General features: G+C 41.8%; 1 protein-coding gene across 4 annotated transcripts in view; it reads left to right on the top strand.

Annotated features, from left to right (window-relative positions):
- The first annotated feature begins 220 nt into the window (after nt 1-220).
- Nucleotides 221-19,819, top strand: part of LOC110980436 (synaptotagmin-15-like) — a 63,913-nt gene continuing 44,314 nt past the window's right edge. The window contains exons 1-2 of one of the 4 annotated variants that reach the window (XM_022237108.2): nt 221-517; nt 6,870-6,985. The gene's annotated coding sequence lies outside the window, so the exon portion shown is untranslated. Of the gene's footprint in view, nt 518-6,094; nt 6,986-10,227; nt 10,364-19,819 lie in introns of those variants that run through there. The other 3 variants (XM_022237113.2, XM_022237107.2, XM_087129842.1) reach the window with 3 other exon arrangements.

Consider the following 19,819-nt stretch of genomic DNA (forward strand, 5'->3'; position numbering starts at 1 on the left):
TTAATTGTGGTAACTGGCAGTCCTTTTTTTGTCGATGCTAAACTTGAAAAATGGCCTCGCAATGGACGATTGAGGGCGCTGAGGTGGCGAATGGTCGCTGGTTCCCAAAGGCCACCGGGCTACTAAGTCAGTTAACTACTCAGTACCAGGAACGTATTCCGGTTACGCGCTTTCACTGAATTGAGACCACGCTTTCACAAACACATTTTTGTCAATACACGCGGATGGGTTTTTGCGCCAGTGGAAATCGCGCCAAAATGAACCAGTGTCCTGTCGGCATGTTTGCATCAACAGTGCTGGACTCACGCCTACGCGGCAAATATGTAGCCAGTTTTCAACGACGTGATATGGTGAGACAGTTCTGCGGCCCATAGACAGCTAACCAAACCCGAAGAGACGCCTGACATTTTCCCAGCAGATAATTCTCTTGGCTCAGTCTTTGCGGGAAACTTGTGTCTAAATACTACACCGACTATATCCTTTGGCGAGGAGAACTCCAAGCAGTGCTGGAACGAGCGTAAGTGTACAACATTCTTCTTGCTTTTTCCGATCCGTAAGCAAGACTGTATTTTGGTTAAATGACAGGCGGTGTATGGTACTTATAAGTAAACCACGGTAGTACACTTGAGAATTAACTTGGGCACCTCTGATGAACTTTTAAACAAAAGATCCATGTAGCCTAACGGTCAATTGCTGTAAAAATGAGTGCATTGCAGCTGTGAAAGCTGGATGCAGTGTGATTAGATACAAGTACAATATTAGGCCTATTATTCACGGAACACAAACGATGCAGGGTACGATGTATACAGCAGACTTTGGTGGCCCCTGGAAACCCCAAGGTTGCCTTGAAAATGATTGTTCGGGAAGATTTAAGAAATTTTTCAGAAAACCATCTTTAAAACCGTTTCTGTGTTTAAGAATTTTATCGGAACAGTATCAGAAATAAGCCGTGACCAAGGATCTACGGGTTACATAATCACATAAAATGAAAAGGCCTCCAAGCGCTCATTAATCATTAGCGGCGCGTCTCAGTTATCCAGAGTCACACACCAGACTGCTAAAATATGAGAGAGTTTAGGAAATCACATGATGGCAAATTTAAAAGACTTATTAGATGTGACAAAACTGTGTTGTGACCTGTATAAATGTGTCTGTGACCTGTATCTTGTCCCTGTGTAAGGTAGGCCTATACAACCTGTTAGTTAAATTTGATTGTCGCTTACATGTAATCATTATGGTTGACTGTGCACATGCGTCGATTGCGTAAGATGTGTCTAAAATCCTAGCGGATCCTGTAACTGGGTTTTTTTGTCTGTGGCAAAAATTGTTTGGTAGTACTGAAATGTGTCAGTCAACTCAAAAATGGTCTTTCAACATTGAAATTATAGTTTTTTTCCGAAAATATATTCACTTTTTCACGATTGCAAATGCCACTTTAATCTATTACGTAGTTGTCATGTGGTGGCCATATCTGAATTAAAAGTAAAGGGTAAGCTAATTGGGAAAAGGCACTGCCATGGTACAGAAACTTTGATTATTCAATTTGTACAAGTGTTGGGTTTAGAATGTAATTTATTTATGCGTCAGGTTTGTATTCTATACCTCGTAATAACCATGATAGCCGCTCGACTAGTTAAATGCTGTACATCCTCATGTCTCAAATTAATTTTAATAAATCCGCAGGAATAATTTGATGCCAGTCTGGTGCACGTAGGCTAACTGGAACAACTGAACTGGAAATGTCTGTATTGAAGGACGAAAAACACGTACATTATAATGTTTCTACCATCTTAAATGTTGTCTGCGTGCGCCCTATTTTTAATAGTCTGGCGCACTTTTTAAACCATCTTTTAATATTATGTTTCAAAATCATATAGTGTGTGTGTATTATACCAAAAGTGATAAATATACGCGACAAGTGATGCATTGTAGATACATGTATGCTAGGATTTTATATCTAAGCACGATTCATGCTCATTTTACTAATAGTAAAATTTCATTCAAACGAACTGCGTTTACCATTAAAAATGAGCCACACCGCAAGCTGTGAATATGCACTTTGCACTGCCAACGAAACATTTTTGCAACCCTGAGAACAATTTTATCGATGCTCAAATTTTGACATGTATTCTGATGACATTGCTTGTTACAATGACAGGAGGAAGCATCAGTTGTGTGTTTATAGCAGTTATGAAAAGTTATTAGTAAAATTGCTAGCTGTAACGTGCCATTTCACGGGCTAATTCGCAATCACAGAATGCGATGACATTTTCCGGTAAAATTCAAGTCTAATCATGGGCGTCAAGGCAGTACGATGGGCCCCCGCATCCTGTTGGCATGCTGCCAAAACTTGAAATTATCCCATCTCATCCCTAAAGAAATCACATTTCATACATCTTTCGGTATTCCCCACCGCCCACAGCTAAATGTCAGGCGTGATAGAAAAGGCAGCCACTAGTCTAGCCTGGTGCAATGACTTCTCCGCGGATTGCCTGCGCATAGTATTTATGACCGTTTGCATGGGTGGCTAACAAAGGCTGGCGACTTATATCCGATGGAGTATAGATTGAGGAAATGCCGAAGGCGACTGCGGAAGAAGTGAGAGACGTTGAGGGAGATGTCACAATGGATTTAAAGCTATTCCACTTGAAATCCAGTCTGCGCGTTTTTGACTCGTCGAAGTCTGTGGACGGTAGACCTTTGAAGATACCTGCTTCAAGTGCAAAATGCAGTTTTATTAACCATGTGAAGCTTTTATAAAATTGAATGCATGTAATGGCTTACTCACGCAACCGAGTCATAAATGTTGGCAAGTGAACTCTTGTAAACTTAACCTATTTGGGATTGTCATTTTGCTCACTCCATCGACTACAGAGCTGCCTGTAAATATTGGTGTGTGTTCGATCAGCTTACATGGGGCACTGAGCCCTGACCAAGGGATTGTCGCGCGTGCTGTGTCAAACAAACGAGATGTTGGGGACGAGAATACACCCCTACAACTCGTGGAAGCTAATCGAATGCACCGAATGCATTAACTCTGAAATGTGACGTCATTTGGAACCGGAAATACAATGCACACGAACGGACTACACAAGCCTGTCTCTAATTCACGCACTGACTTCAGAGACCAATAATTTTAAAGCCTGAAGTAATCACCCGGAACTTTGTTTGAAAAATTGTCAAAATCTTTCACGCAGACTGTCACACTATACCGCGTCCCATTAAGTGCCGAAGCTGCAGACAGGCCTCTCGGTGTTTGTTTAAATCATTTGCTCGCACATGTCCGGGATAGCAGCTGTATATCAATTTACCATAACAATCGGAAAGCTGTCAGAATCAGCAACCCTCCGCGGAGTCATTCACCGCTAACTTCGGTCTTCATTTTGGCGGGAAAAGCATAATCTTCTGTTACCAAAGACTCTTCAAGTACGCCACTTCGTGCACCATGGAAAACAGTTAATGGAAAGGTTGCGCAAATAATCAAATTGGACAGAATGTTGATTTGGACCCAAAAAGCTGGTGATAAAGAGAGGGGGCTGTGAACACGATAGATTCGAGCACCACGATGACCGTCTTACTGACTCGCGGATAAGTATGTCATAAAACAAGTTAATTAAGCACAATGCTAAACGTGGAACTTTATGGAAACGCTTTGAAAATAAACACTACAACTGTGAACTTCTCCTCCAATGGGCCTGGAGAGGGACCAAGAGAGGGCGCTGTTTTCTAGGCAACGGAAGCTCTTCGGTCGGAACTGAACGTTGCTGGTTCACGAACGCCCAGGAAATGCACGCGTTACGGTCGCGTCACTACCAACAAAGTGAATACTCCCGGACAACACGGCTCTTGTTTTTCAACTGCTGAAGGGGGTACTTCTGCTCGAGGCGGATAAGGCCGGCTCTCTCTATTACGTCATATGGAAATAGACGCTGAATACTATAAGCAATACTTTGCATTTACCTTATACCTGGATAGTCATGCCATTAGTCTATACGATCAGAATTTGGCATGATGATTTAAAAAATTCTAATTCGTGGAAATTTGATTTTTGAGAGATTTTTCAGACAAAGCCAAATGTGAATTCCACTGAAGCCTCTTTAATTTGTATCACGCTGTCTAGTAACCGATGACAACGCTTGACATCTGTGAACAAGCTGACAAGACTTACCGGTTGGTCAAATTAGAAAGGAAATGACCTGTCACGTTGAAAAGACACGAAGTTATCCGGATCAGGCGGAATGCTCCATCTTGTCAAATTTCCATGTTTCCTCTTGGGGGCAAAATCATAGAAATGGCAAGCATAGAACCTCGATAGGCAAAGAAAATACTTGGTAAGAAAATAAGGGGAGAAATCCTGAAACAAACAACAAACAAACAAACAGGTTATCAGCCAAAGTATGCGATGCATCTCGCTTTTCGTTGGTTCCACATGCATTTTGCACAATAAATTGCTGGTTATGTTATTGGGGGGCTGTCATATCTCAGCCTACTGTATTGGGGAACATCCGGCAATTAATGCTGTTTCTATCTCTCCTATTTAATGATAAGAACGAAATGTCTGTTTCCAAACAATGTGGTTCTATGCCCAAAGGAACGCATAACGATAATTGCGCGATGCCCCTCACCTGCCGTATGGCACAGCGGATCCGAAAGGGCAAATATAATCTGGTATAGAGTAGAGTTGACATCAAAAAACAGTCTCCAAATTACAGTCCTGAACTTAATAAAGAATAGTTTTAATTTTACATAAGTCGAGTGTGGAAAGCAGGGTGGCCATTAAAAAATCCAATGACTGTCCGGACAGACAGGCAGGCGGCATGACAAACAAATACTAAGGCAATTGCGCAAACAGCGCAGGCGCAAGTATCTTTGCGCTCAAGCAATTATTCGGTTTTCCACGTTCTTTTGACTTCAATAGTGTGTGGGCCAGACGATGTTGATTCCCTATGGGGAACTTCAGTCATCTCATGCAGTCATGACTGGAGTTTCTGCAGGTAACACCTGCTATTTCTTTTTTAATCCAAATTGTTTCATAAGTTTCTAATACACTTTTTTGAATATTACACCAGAATAAACTGTTTTTCTGACTGTAGGAATGTTGCTTTAAGCTATTTCGCGGGGGTGTGCCTTATCTGAGTTAAAGACTACCCTTGGGTGCCCTGCTTAACTCACAGCTCTACATCGATCACCCATTATGACTCCTCCATTCCGTCCTCTCTCCAATTTCGTCATTTGCGGGGTTGTGCATCCCCAAGTGGGCAGTTTGGAACATTTGCAATTGGTCGAGATGATCGACCCACCTTCCTCAGCCCTACAAGCTGCTGATTACAACTTTTAATTTGTGTCTATCCGACTGGATAGAACAAATTGGAGTCCAGGATCCAAACTCAGGCCATTTTGAATTATGTCCGTCGAAACTGGCATTACATTATTTGCCTTACGCTGAAGACAGCGCAGCTCTCTCAGCAACATGAGTTATGGATGGTTGACGGCGTGGGTGGAAAGGGAACTAGCACATAGAAATTTGGCCATAAAAAGAATTAGCCATTAAATACAGAAAAAAATACACATTTCCAAGTTAGCTATACACACCAAAAAGCTTGAGGTGCGCACTGGATGGCTAAGGCCTTGCGAAATCCAACACCCACCCAAATAACAAGTATACGTACCGAAATGGTCGAGCCAAGATGCGGAGCAAGTGCGGTCATTGGTGGGCTCAACTCATGCGCAGTCTGATAAACACGAACGGCATGAACGGCCTGCTTCTAAAACTTGGACCTTCTTCCTAACCTCCGTAATGTGACGCTGATTAATAAAGGTTAGGAATGAACATATAGTTATTGGCGCAAGTAGCCTGAGTAGCTGAAAGCGCCATTAAAACAACAACTTCCCTGTATAGCCTAGAACAGTCTAGTAGGGTGTCGTGTACTCAGTTCCTTAGATTTACTCCAGCCAAGCTGTATTAGTGAAATAAACATAAGTCTGTTAAGATGTCTTATATGTGTCCGTTAACCGATGAATCGCTGCCTTTGACCCTACGCAGAACATGTTCGGAATAGAATAATAAAGTCTTCCGCAGCGCCATATGGTCAATTGCTGTGCGCAAATCACAGTGCTTAGGATTGGTGTCAATGCACGGCATTCTTGACATACTACATTAGCCTGACCAAATCGATGTAATGCGCAATACGAATAGATCTGTCACTGTGTAGGCCTACTAGGAAGATCGTCAGTATCACAGATACAGCTGTACCGCCAGCGTGACAATGATCTCCCTGATCAAGTTTGAATGCAAAGTTCATGCTCCTTTTTGTTCACGGGCCAAGGGTGTGCACCAATCGGCCGTTGCTAGGCGCAGACACTGGAATGTTGCGCACAAGTGTTTGCTCTACACCGACAAAGCGCATTGTGCATCATACACGGATAAAGCATGCCTCGTATCAGATTGAAGCATGCATCATATCAACGTACGTGTGTAGTGTACACGATGGCCGTCATTGCTGAAACTGGTGACTGTGCAGTAACACGTGAGTTGTTCAGAGTGGAAGCTGCCAGTACTGAAGCAAATGTGGAGCGAGTTAATCCTGTTTGCCCTCATGATAGGCCGTGTTTGGTTTAACCGTAGATCTGCAACCCACCCTCCTGTAGTACAGACCAAAATCTGGATTGAAAGATTGGGAAGCAAGAAAAGACATGCTGTAGGCCTAAGCAGGTTGTATTGGACATTGCCTTGTTGTGGAGTTGGGGTAGTACTGTTCTTTGCTCTGTGTGTGAACTTTGTAGAAGGACACACAGTTGCCGATCAGGGCAGTGCCATCAAGATCTCACCTCTAGGCCTGCTAAGGACTTCTTAACTTCATGTATTACAGAATATATCTTCCTTAATGAATGGACTGTGAAACGAGGAAAAAAGACTTCATTGCCTTTACTGCATCTACCGAAACCAGCTTAGCTCTACTCATGTGACGTGACATAGTTAATTCAGGTAAGTACTAACTGAGTCGTATTTTCGTTGTTTCCTGTCTTCATGCGAGGGTTTCGAGAACTCCAGGCCTGAAGTATCGACACTTAAATGCGTGCGTGCGTTTTTACAAACAATGAGACGATTTCAATTATCGCACATGGAGTATCATCCAATATCAAATATTATTCAAGAGGTTTACTGTGCTTGAAATGTAATTGACAAGTTCAGTTGCTTTAAACGAATTTAGCACACTGGAAAAAGGAGTTCAACGCACTGCCTGTTTAATAATTTCATGTCGGGTGGTCATGACACGAACCACTGGGTTTAATATAAAGTTTTAATTAGTAGATCAGCGGGTGTGGAATATGTAGTCCTTGTAGAGATGGACATATTCACCAAGGAAGGGAATGACACAGAGTGCTTCGTCTGCTTGGATGAGGTGCAATTGGAGGAGGTGTGCGCAGACGGTGTCCTAAATCATGATTACATAGTATGCTTGATTGCCAGACAGAATGTGTTCAAGGGATGTACATACCTTGGAATGTATAGATCTGGCTAAAGCATTACTCTCGTTTCAATTTATTTAGATGATGGAAGGACTAACATTCGAGCAAACCCTATGAGACTCATTTCATATTGGCTTTCTGTAGGTGCAAAGGAAGGGTTTTTGAAAATTGGCCTCAAGTCAATCAAGCGTTAGGCCACGTAGTGATTTCACCTTGCTTCTCATTAAACTATGTCATATGGATGCATAATACACGTTGACGTGATAGATCTGAACAACCTCAATCTTTTGAGTAAAACACATGAATTCTAACCTTGCCGAGTTCATTACCTCATTAACACAATAACCTTGGTTAAAATCTCGGCCATATTTTGTTGCACTATTCTAGCGATCGCACATCCGACGTGGTAATTTTACACCGCAGAGACGTCCCTGTCATTTCCACTGATATTGAAGAGGGACCATGCTGCGAGAAGTAATTATTTTATCATAGGTTTAAATTGGCGTCTTGGAATAGGGCCAAATCGATATTTCGTCTGGCCAAGGGCGGTTGAATAAGGGCGCCCCCTCCCGTTAGAAGTGTCAAGTCCCTCTTGCAATACTCTAGACGGCATCAGCTGGTCATATAATGAAATAAATATGTCTCATCGGTACGTCAACTGGAATTGTTGTGAAGTCTAAAACACATAAAACGATCCGTGAGAATATGCACTTGGTTATTAATTATTCATGTCTGATATTTCAGTGCCGTGTAGGTTGTGAACTTTGGGGGAGAAGACAAGGTGACATAAAGAGGGTAAAGGTACTTCTTGCTCTATTGTGGGCATGAAGCTGTGGTTAATATTGCCACAAATATTGGAAGTATTTGTTTTACGGGGAAAATGTGTTTTTATCAAGGTTCCATAAGCTCTGTTTGTGAAAGTAAAGCTGGCTTTTGTCGATAGCATCAGCGCATTGACGCATACTTTCATCCTAACCTTGACAATACAAAATGATTTTTTATAACTGTGATTGCATTGCGTTTAGGGTGAGGGATAAAATGGTGTGACATGAAATTATTCAAGAATCAAGTATAAAAATTAAGAGTGACATTCCTTACGTCAAAGGTAAACCGTCACACAGCCCTATTTATTTATGGAATATGTAAGAAGACTGTCTTAGTGGAAGTAAGTAATCAGTTTGTCTTTTTCGGTCGACGTCCGGGGGTGGTTTGTGAGTCCAAAATTATAATGCGCAACATTATGAGAAACAGGTCAAGACTTTTGCTTGCATTTTTGGTACCCATAACATGCAGCCTTGGAACAACTGAATATTCCTTGGGGACTCCCTTGTTGTCGATGCGGCGGGCTCAGTCGACCAACCCCAGGGCACTGTAACTAGTTGGCAGGAATTTTGTGATCAATATATGCACAGCCTACCCCCATCTCCGGGCAAAACTGTCTACATAACGCCGGTGTCTTTCACCACCTTCCTTCGGGTCAACCCGCCATTTATTGATGATATCCCTCGCATTCATAATCCCGTATCCCAGGCGATTCTTTCGAGTGTGTTGTGTTTTAACGCAGAAGCTAAAGTGGGGTTTGAGCAATCAGACGTCAAATTTGACATTTAAAAAAGAAGCTATAGTCTGCAGGGTTTAATTTGGTGGCAAGGGCACTGTCGCGCGTCGTACTTTGTCTCGTTGTGAAGAGACTTGATGGAAATTCAAATTGTTGCCGTCAGACTGTCATGACCCTGAACAACGAACCTGTGTGTTTCTACATCATAAACACAAATAGGGGTGAAGTAACTGTATTTCATACTATGCTTTGCTATAGCTCCTGCAAGGCCTATGCAATTACGTTAAGTGCAAAAACTTTCGTCGCATCGTTTCCCCCGTCATTCGGCAATAATGTTGCCTTTTGCATATTTACAAGAACGCCAGTGAGCGAACTTTGAGTCATAGTTAGTAGGCTAAGTAATAGTTTGAATTATTGCTATGGAGTTGGACAAGCACCATTTAGAAGCGCGTTTTGGCCACCAGTTTTAGCCTTTCAGGTGACAGGCTATTATGGTTGACATTAATGGTGTAGTTTAGATTGCAAGTATTCACACACTGGCAGTATTAAAAATCGCTAGTCAAGGCATTTGGCTCTTTCCTGGTAAGTGATACCTGATTTGATAACTATGACAACTATGAAACGTGTCCGATGCAGAAATCGCACGCCCTCGGCATATCACATGTTTGAGACGACGTCGACTGCAAGTATAATGCTAGGGCTTGCTCCCTCATGAAATCACAAAAATGCTCATTTGTATCAACTTTGGTTGAAATGAAATAATGCACGAAAGCAGCTCCGAAAAAGCCCCTGCATGGTACAATTAGTCGTAAATATTTCAATGAGAGTCGGGGTTTATCCCTGAAAATTGAATTGACAACGTCTCTAATTCGATATTCGGAATCGATATTTAATTGATAGCAAGCCGCTGCTCACATCAACAACCTGTTCAATTTGTGCGATTAGCGTAACTCTGTGCTGAGTGATACACTTCTCTCTTCTCTGGGTCCTATCATTGCCATCAAGGCGCTCTAGGCTGGTGATGCATTTCACCCGAGCCAAGGAAGGAGGGAGAGGAGACGAATATTTTCTTTTAATCCAGGTACTGCTCTTTACGTCCATTGGATGTTGCCACGCAACGTGATGAGTGGAGGAGGGATGAAATGGGCGCTTGACAACCCAAGGACACGTCTATATAAGTGGAAGTCTGCTTTTTGGTAGCGATACGATGATTGTCCACTAAGGAGAGTGGTCATTGATGCGGCCGTTAAGGGACTGTATTCAGATGGCTGCTTTATAGTGTGATACCAAAAGTAGTGATATCATACAAGTGGAAGCCAACTGTCGCCGAAAATGGCAAGTTACGCTTTCTGTCTTATATAGACACAACGTCTAGGACTGACATTTTCTCCTATTACTTAGGTTTGTATTTCAAGTATATCGAGGCCTGTAAAACACTTTTATTATTTGGAGAATGCTTTATCTTATTCCGATCTCCTGTTTGCCAGCCACGGTCTTATCAAAATTTAGGTAGGCCTATTGTGGACATCATTTTGTTACTGCAAACATGTTTGCTGTATGTGGTGATAATTTCTAACACATTTCAAGGAACCATTACATTAAAATAATCTATTTGAGGACCGTGGATTCTGCTAAGTTAAAGCGAACATTGCTCACGGATATCTGACAAAATGCTGTCCCTTGACATCGACGACCCTGAATAGTATTAAGACATTATCAGAAATGAAAATTTACACGACTAATGCATTTACACCGACCCTCTCTAGACATCGTGAGGAAAGACTAATGCGTCGTAGTGTGCATCGAAATTGACCAAAATACATGAGTACACTCTAGTTTTGATCAAAATTAATCAGGTGGTTTCTGATCGATTGCTATGTGTGAGCATGTTCCATATGTCTTCTTTGCCTTAGTTTACTTGTCTAATACCGGGCAGGAAATTCGACATTTTGGCACAATTTGTCTAAACTGAACCAGCTGCCCGTGCATTAGCTGCATGATGGATGTCAAGTCGACATCGTGCGCGATGTTGATGAATTTGATAAGACACCGTCTTTTATTTTCGCTTCCCGCAGAAAATCGTCTGGTTTTCCAATAAAAAAGTGATTGGTTGTGAGTGCACGCATGACCGTCTTAAGACCACACAATTGGTTGTTGATGACATGCTTATTTGGATAGGTTCCCGTCCTAACAAATTGAAAGTGGTCGCGCTACAAATATTCAACTGCGCCCAACCCGATCCGTGCTTTTAATTTCCTTTGGATTTGATGGAATGATGTTCTTCAACGCATCGATCATCCAAGTATTACCAAATTTCTTTTTAAAGATGAGAAGTAGGTCGACAGTAATGCTTGTGTTATTGTCTTATGATGTGAAAACATGCTCGGCATAATGCGACTGTTTCACAGACTCGCCAGATACAGAGTATAATTATGTCAAAACTTTAATCAACAGTGCTGCGGGGTACCAGCCTTTCTTCTTTTCCTCATATCTGGATTCTGCATGTCTGCCGGACTCTAGCTTTATGAATACGCAAGGTCCATTGAAAGAAATTTCAGTGTATTTGGCGTTTGTTTTCTTGAATAATTGAGGAATTCTTGCTGATCTACCAGTGTAGATTTAGGAGTTGGTACACTGCGTTGCTCTTGTGCCACTAATCAGAAGGCAATCAATAATTTAAAGCTTGCAAAGTGCAACGAGGCTAATAATTCACAGGATGTCTTTCTTGTAAAATGGAGCAATATTGAACAAGCAAGGCCGAGTCGTGAATCAAAGAGCTGACGCTCAGTACAAACCGATTACCAACCTGTCAATTACGCCTAGCTGTTCTTATTGATTGTTGCTTTAAAAAAATGCCTTGCTAGGTCTTGCAAACCAAATTTTGGCTGAGTTAAACCAATATTCAATATACACAAGACGGGTAACAGAAAATAAAATGTCATTTTCTTTGTGTAGTGTTCATTCGCAGTAAAGCAGACGGCATAAGGAGTCCTCTGGAGACTGTTTTCCATTTTAAACGTAACATTTCACTCACTACTAGCTTATTCTGTGTGCTAAGGAGCTCAGCCGGCATAATGTGTCGAGTACACGTGGGCTCTGAAATAGTCATAAAAATTCCATGACACGAAATGGAGAACAATATCCGGCTATGGCCTCCCGTATAAATGTCGGTGTCAACTTCACAACTCCCTCTGCATATCAAGACGAAGATTTATCTCGACACATGAATAACTCATCGGAATAGTGGCTGGAGCAATGATTGTCGTGTATGGCCACAGGATAGACTGTCCTGATCAGACAGCAGCGTGCGCGTTGCTCCGACGCTCTTGACAGTGACCACGCAACGCAAGCAATTAATGTGTAGCTGTTGAAATTTGTAACCCCACCCCCTGCAGGGGTGGGGCGGCCTTGGTGTTCATAGCCTTGTCTTACTCTTTCCCCTGTCTGTTGTTTTTTAATACCTCTGGGGTTGCATCTTGTGTTACCTTCATCGTCATGCTGATTCTGTCTCTGCATGTTATTTTTTACCTGTCTGAATCGCTGTGTACTTTCATCCAGTGTAGTCTAACTTATGGTCGATTCTGATCTGCTTGGAATAATTATGTAAGGGAGGTGACTTAAAAGCCCCTACCTGTAAGCAGCATTATGTGAAAATTGTTAACTTGACTGCAGGAAAAAATTGAAGGGTTATGCATGTTAGGCTACTGATGTGCTTTTGCTAAATTTCAGTTAGTGTATTTTATTCCGTCGGCGAGCACGTGTTTGATTTTATTGCATTAAATTTAGTCACCCATGATCGCCCTAATGTCAGTTACTCCTTGTCCGGATAGCTGTTTTAATTTTGAGCGAAGGACTTTTATGATCGTACAATACTAAAACACTTCATAAAGCGTCAAATAAATTGTGACCAGACACGGAACACTACGTTGATAATTAAAGCTGGGTGGTCGGCAAGTGCATGGCGGTAGGCCTATAGAATTATCATTATTTCGATCTGGCTAGTCTCATTATGGTGTGTTCCAGGGCAGTGTATAGTGGGCACGTGACCGTGCTACTTCAAAATGTTTTAAGCGGATGGATAATGGAATTTGGAGTAAACATGATTTGGTTACTACTGGGACCGTAAGGTGTGAGTGAACTTTACCATGTGCTGATTCGTTTATCTTATTGGAGTAAATATATCACAGGGTTGCTTATTTCAAAATATGTTCTTCAGTTCAGTGTTAATGAAGTAACTCCTGAATGCAACGTTGTATTTTTTTACCTTTTTAACAAGAAATGATGATGGGGATTTCTTTGCTTAAAACGTTGTTCATTTATACCTGTGTGCACTTTTATCCGCAAATATTGTCCTCTTCTAGGGATAGTTTATCGAGTTCAAGCTTTCCTTCAAATACTAAAATCTGGAGTATAATTATGAAATTCCTTCATGCTTTCGATCCGTTCTCCCAAGAATCGAAGTCAAATTTTGTCTAAACATTTTGAAATAGTTGTGATATACTAGCGGTCACTTGAGAGGCTTTGACCTGGATTAATTTCAGGTGTCCCTTGGGTAAGTGCCTGATCTCTATATGCCAGGTCGGATCAGCGCCTTAAATTTTTCAGATGAGGGCTCCTAGTGTTGACTGTGAAGTGGATAACGCTGACGTAATTGGAGCGGAATGCCAGGTGCTACGTGGCCTAAGTGCCTATCATTACACTGGCCAGACTGACTGGACAAAGGATTCTGGGTTATGTTGTTGGCCTGCAGAGTGTGTGGCTTCAAGGAATTACAAGGCACATAAATATATGTGCAAAGAAGTTCAGGATATAAGTTTTTAGTGCAAGCAAACCTCCAACTGTTCCACCAGAGCTGAAAGTTTATTTTTGGAGTAGTTAAGAAAATGGGAAGGCGTTATTTGCTGTTGTGGTAAGTTCGAAGGAGATATCAGGCAGCCAACAGGCCTATGTACTGATGACGTCACACTTTGTTTACATGTGCACTGGGCCTATGGAGCCGGTGGGAGCCCACGGTCCACTGAGCACCATACAAAAGCACACATGTAAACAAAGTCTGGCGTCATCAGTATCGAGGTCTATTGGGGAGGTGCCCCAATGGATTGCTATTTCGTCATTTAACCAGCTAGGCTATCCAGCAACCAGGGTTCGAAGCCATTTGTGTGTCCACGCACGCTCGCGCACAGGTGGTACGCGCGGGTCAAATTATCTCTTCGATCAACGGTGATTCACCATAATGCGTCAGGTTTAATAACAGGTGCGAGTTTAATGTCAGGCAGTACTAAGAAAGTATTAATGGCAGAAAATACTCGACCATGTAGACAACGAGTCAACCAGACAAACAAGCCGCAAGGTATAGCCAGTGAGCTCACGAGCCAACCATGCAGCCACTCAGCCATGGAAAGGAACAGTGATCCACCCCAGCCTTTTGGCCAAGTAGCCATTGAAAACAAACATTACCGGGCAGATGAAACCAGTGTACATCCAACCAACTGATGAGTCCTCAGACCAACATTTCATGTCACGAGTGAGCCAGCCATGAGCCACAGATTGCACTCAACCGACCATCTCGCAAAACAGCACAAAAGCTCAATACTGGCTCCGAAGCCGTCCACTTATCATCAGCAAAAACAACCAGCAAGCCAGTAAACCACTCAGAAGGACAACCATACATTGCGTAAGACGTATGCGAGTCGGCCATAGACCAGCCAACAAACATCTAGCTGACCAACTAGGTTGAAGTGGGAGTCAGCTTGTCAACAAATCAATCAGCTTTTCAACCAATCAATTTATCAACAAATCAGCTTTCCAACCAATCAGCTTGTCAGCCAATCAGTTTGTCAACAAATCAGTTTGTCAACAAATCAGCTTTCTAACCAATCAGCTTGTCAACCAATCAATTTGTCAACCATTCGTCTGGGTTTTATTCGCGAGACAGTCATTCACTGCCACTCAGCCAGGCTGTTAAAAGCCAGGTATACGTTCCTCGACAAACTTTTCAGATTAGGGAAATTTTGAAAATTCACATGCACTGTCATGTTTGTTCGTGGTTCTACCGTACCCCTAGCCTACATCCCTTTAACTTGGGTAAAAAAACTGGAAAAACATTGAACTTACGACGTGCAGGCACATAGCTATGTACGCTGCATTGTATATTAAAGGAGAAGATCCGTTAACCTATAATCTCTGGGGAGTTTTTATCTAACGATTTCTCGGTTCCTCTGTCGTCACCACGCATTTGATCTCAAAATGTCGTCCACTGTGGAGTTGGGAATAATATTTGGAGAGGTAAAAGCAAACACATTTTGAGACAGGTGCATCAACGTGAAGTTTCAAGTCTTCGGTTTTCACCTCGTATTTGTCACTGCTGAACCAGTGAGGGGTCCAAATATGATGCCTACGTAAGACACATATCTTCTTTCATTTTATTCTCCATTATGTTTACCACCAATGCATTTGAATTTTAAATGTTAATTGGTTTATAAATTTATTTAACATTTTGTGAGTTTTGACATGGCGTGACTTCAATCTTTGGAAGATGTGAATAGGATGAATATGCATAATTCGCGTCCTTCTGTCCTGTTTTTGCTGGCATATAGCTATTTTGTGGCTTATCATTCTTAGAGGAAGGAGCCAACTTTTGAATCACTTTTCGTATCATGTATGTATCACTTTATTATTTAAGGGTGCCTAATTTACCTTCATGTAAACATATGCACTCTTTGCATAGCAAAGTGTCAGGTAAATATACAACACCCATACGATACATCCAGGTTTAATATTGGTGTGTGGGGAATGTTATTTTGCTCAGTGATCAGCTTCAAGCAGAGCCTTCGGACCGAAACCGGCTGTGTTTCAGATAGTGTCAGCTTACAAATTGATTGATTAAAATTTGATTTTTATGGTATCCGGCCTAGGAGAGACGTTGGCCTGTTGTGTGACTTTTGAATTTAGATTTCCCTTAAGCATTCCTATTTTCATACTGGCCAGATAAATTCTGACACAGGGTAGGTCCAAACTAAACCAAAGTATTAATGGAATTCTTTGATATGATAGGCTTAAATGTGACAGATAAAAGACTCGTTTTCCCCTGCACTAAGCGGCATTAAAGTGACAGCCAGGAGACCGGAGTGAGTTCCCGCTTGTATCTTAGAGTGACAGGTTTCTCCACATCCCTACCGGCGGTGCTGCAGACGACATTTAAGATGAAAATGGCGCTCGCTTTCCAGATTAAAAGAGGCACATTTCCAATAATTGCAAAAATTGCCGGGCGGGCAAATTGGATTAGACTGGTTCTGTGTGGCGCTTAATTGGAAGTCGACTTTTTCAGCTCCAAAAAGATTTCCATATCCGCTGATGTATGGAAAGGACGGACAGAGAATGGTGCTAGAGGGAACATAGCATCAACGATGCAAATGAAACAAGGAAATTCCGAAGATTGGACAAGTATTCCCGCTCACGATCTCAAGACGTTATTGGCCAGTCAAAGATGACATTTGAATGACAAGCCTGAGGCATTGAAAATTTTGGCCTCCAGTTGTAAAATGTGTTGACAATACCCAAGCAAGGTCTGATTCTCGGTTTCTTCGTTGCTAATGTATTTTCTTGGAGAAAACAGGACGAAATTCTTCACTGATGCTACGGTACAGTAAAAACAACCTGGAAAAAAACACGACATCACGTGATCAGTAACACTGTCTGTTGATGACGAATGACTGGTGAATCGACCGATTTTGTGTAGCCATGTCGACATCAATCTTCTCTTCCACAGAGAAAACACTATCTCAAAATGCCACGTCTTGTAGATAGTAGATATGCTTCATCCCTGTAGGTGGAACCGCTGAATAGAAAAGGAATCAGATGATTCGAATCTTCACATTTTGTCTGGGCATTTTTAACTGATTTGGAAAAACACCTTTAGGCGATAACACCTGGCCCAGGGTGCTTTGCGTTTAACCAATTAAATTTTCTTTCCCTTCGTTCAAAACAACTTTACAAAACTTGTACAGGCTGATGATATCCCTTTACATGTTTCTCCCATTGCATTCCAAATCCCGTGAAATGGCCTGTCAAATTAAGCGTGCCTGTTTTTGGTCAACAATGAAATAAAAGTCATTAAGCTTCTTGGAGGCCCCTGAAATTGTTCCACAGCTATTTCAGTGACTGCTTAAAAATGACCATGTAGAATACAATTCATTTTGATTCCTTTAGTCAAGGTACATAACGATTGTAGGTTTGAGTATAGCTCATAGAGTTAGGCTGACCTTTCCAGGTGAGTAAGACAAGGATGACCGTTTGTTTCTTTCCAATTATACGTGTATGATGACGATATTTGGGGTGGATTATTATGAAAATAGTGATCATTTGAAATTGTTAATTCAGCCAAAATGGAAGCACCGGGCTATGATCTTCCCAGCAAGAGGAATGGTCATGGGGATTCTTGAAATGCTGGATCAGACATGGTGATAATGGTATAGTGTCTCGATCATTGCCTTTGGCGATAAACGCATTTTCGTCATGTTGGCGCAACCTTAACCAGAAAGTGAAACAAACTGCCTGACGAAAGTGTTACCTGGATTTTTTTCTGTTTTTGTTCTGACACGGACGAGTGGTAGGATTCAAGAGATTCCAGGTAGATGTAATGACGTGCATGTTGTCAACATCCCGTGTAATTAGAGCTCTCCACACCACACACGTCTGTGCTTTCTGGTCAAAACTTTGATGCATCCTTCATCATATTCGGATGGCTTGTCAGCGAGTGTGGGAACAGACAATACCCCTATGAATACAACTTTCTCACCTCGTGTTTGTGTCCAGGCTGTTAGTATCAGTCAAGATAATTACAGCAGAAATTTGCGAATCGCAACAGACGCGGGTGAGGATCATCTTCATTTTAAACGTGGGAACCGCAAGTTCTGAATTATTAACAGGCTTAACTCTGCATGATCGCGGTCTTCCGTGAAAGGGGTTTACCAAAGTTCCAGTGGATTAAAATTGCATAGAGCAAGGCTGAAGAAGATCTGACAGGTGATCTCGTTCTCATTTATTTTGAAATGTCAGAAAGTTCTTCAATAATTGATGGTCAGCTGAGCTTGTTTTGGGAGACCTATTGGTTAGCTTGAGCTTGTTTGTGATAAATTTTTAGGATAATGGTATGTGGGTTTTATCGAGCGGAGTTGGGTCCAAACTAACAAAGCTCGATGGATCCACCCTTGGTAAAGGTCGGGAGGTTATGTGGTGCTAAGCATCCGTCCTTGGTGATATTACTTTGACAAGCGAAATCTCTTACAAGGATCAGTGCTAAAGTATACAAATATACATCTACAGCTGGAAGATATATGTAATCGAAGATGAAGCTTGCCTAATCAGCTAGCTTGACAATCAACTTGAATGTAAATTTCGTGAACTCGAAACATTCAACCATTGGATAATAAGCAGATGACGGAATTGTATCCCCTCAACACTTCGAAATGCGTCTCCGTTGTTCAATGCATTAGCACCCCTATTCGTGAATAGAATTTATATAAAAAAAGAGTATCGCTGGATGTTACTGTTTACGTGCGCTGCGTAATTATTTAACACCTTGCAATGCTCTTTTGGACATTGGTGCCAGGGAGGTTTTAACCACAGCGTGCTTTTTTTCCTCGAGATCGTAGGGAAAGTAATAAATATTTCATCATTGATTATTGTCTGCTCCAGAAAAGCTACGACTAAGATACATATCGATTGATAAATTATAACTTTTTGCAGTTAAGTGGAATTCATGCGTGTGTTGTCGCACTATCAGATTAAACATTCATGGACTGTTACACTGTAGAGCGCTGTGTCGGCAGTTGCAAAGGCTGCGATGTCGTATAGATCTAGTTGCAAAGGACCGGAGACTAAGGAGATCTTCGTTTTTGTTATATTACCATCGGTTTAATAAATAAAGTGCTCCAATAATTTCTACTGTGAGGAAAAGCAGCCAAGAATCAATTCTGTCGTAAGTGACTTTTGCATCATTTCATGCTATCAACCCAACGTAGACCTAACCAAATTCTTTTAGAGTTTCATTTTCCCACAGGACAACTTTAAAGGGGACTATTGATTTTTTTGGGGGGTGGGAAGTGTGAATTGGGATGTTCTACCGGGACATGATGGTCAGGTTGTTTAGGCCTTTGTACTTGTAAGCAGGAGGTTGTGGGTTCGTTAACTATGCATCAACAAGCCTTTGATTTTTCATGGAAGCTCAAGGAAAGCACTAGGCAACTGTAATATAACCTCGTATTAGCAAAGATGAACTTGGCATGAGACATAATCCTCAACAATGGAAATTTCTAAACCGTGGTATTTGGGCTTTTGTCAGAAATTTAGTTTCCTGTGGCGAGAACGTCTGATTAAATGTTGCTCCATTTTCTGCAACAGAGACTTCGCATTGGCTTATGCCGGGCCACACATACGGGTGTTTCCCAACAGTGAATGTCTAAAACGGAGACGAGTCGAACGCGGAATCAAACCGAGATTTGAAAGAAGCCTTGGTCAGCGAGTCACGAACCTCAGTGCTTGCGTATGCTAGGTCCTATTCCGAGAGAAAAAGTGCCCATAAAAGGAATCTTCCATCAACGTGCAATTACTAGCAACCACCCGATCGAACGTGGAAAATTAAAACCTATTCCAGGAGGAATTCTGTTACACGATTGTGACGCCAAGTCGTCACTTCGTTTACGGTCGAGGTAACAGTTCTGGTGTGAATGCTATCTATCTTATGCGATCGTCTCCTTTTTGAATTTGCCCAGATCCATTAACATTCGGGCG

The sequence above is a fragment of the Acanthaster planci genome, linkage group LG19 (assembly GCF_054643075.1).
Source record: "Acanthaster planci isolate LZ-2023a linkage group LG19, COTS_SCS, whole genome shotgun sequence".
In the NCBI taxonomy this organism is placed as follows: Eukaryota; Metazoa; Echinodermata; class Asteroidea; order Valvatida; family Acanthasteridae; genus Acanthaster; species Acanthaster planci.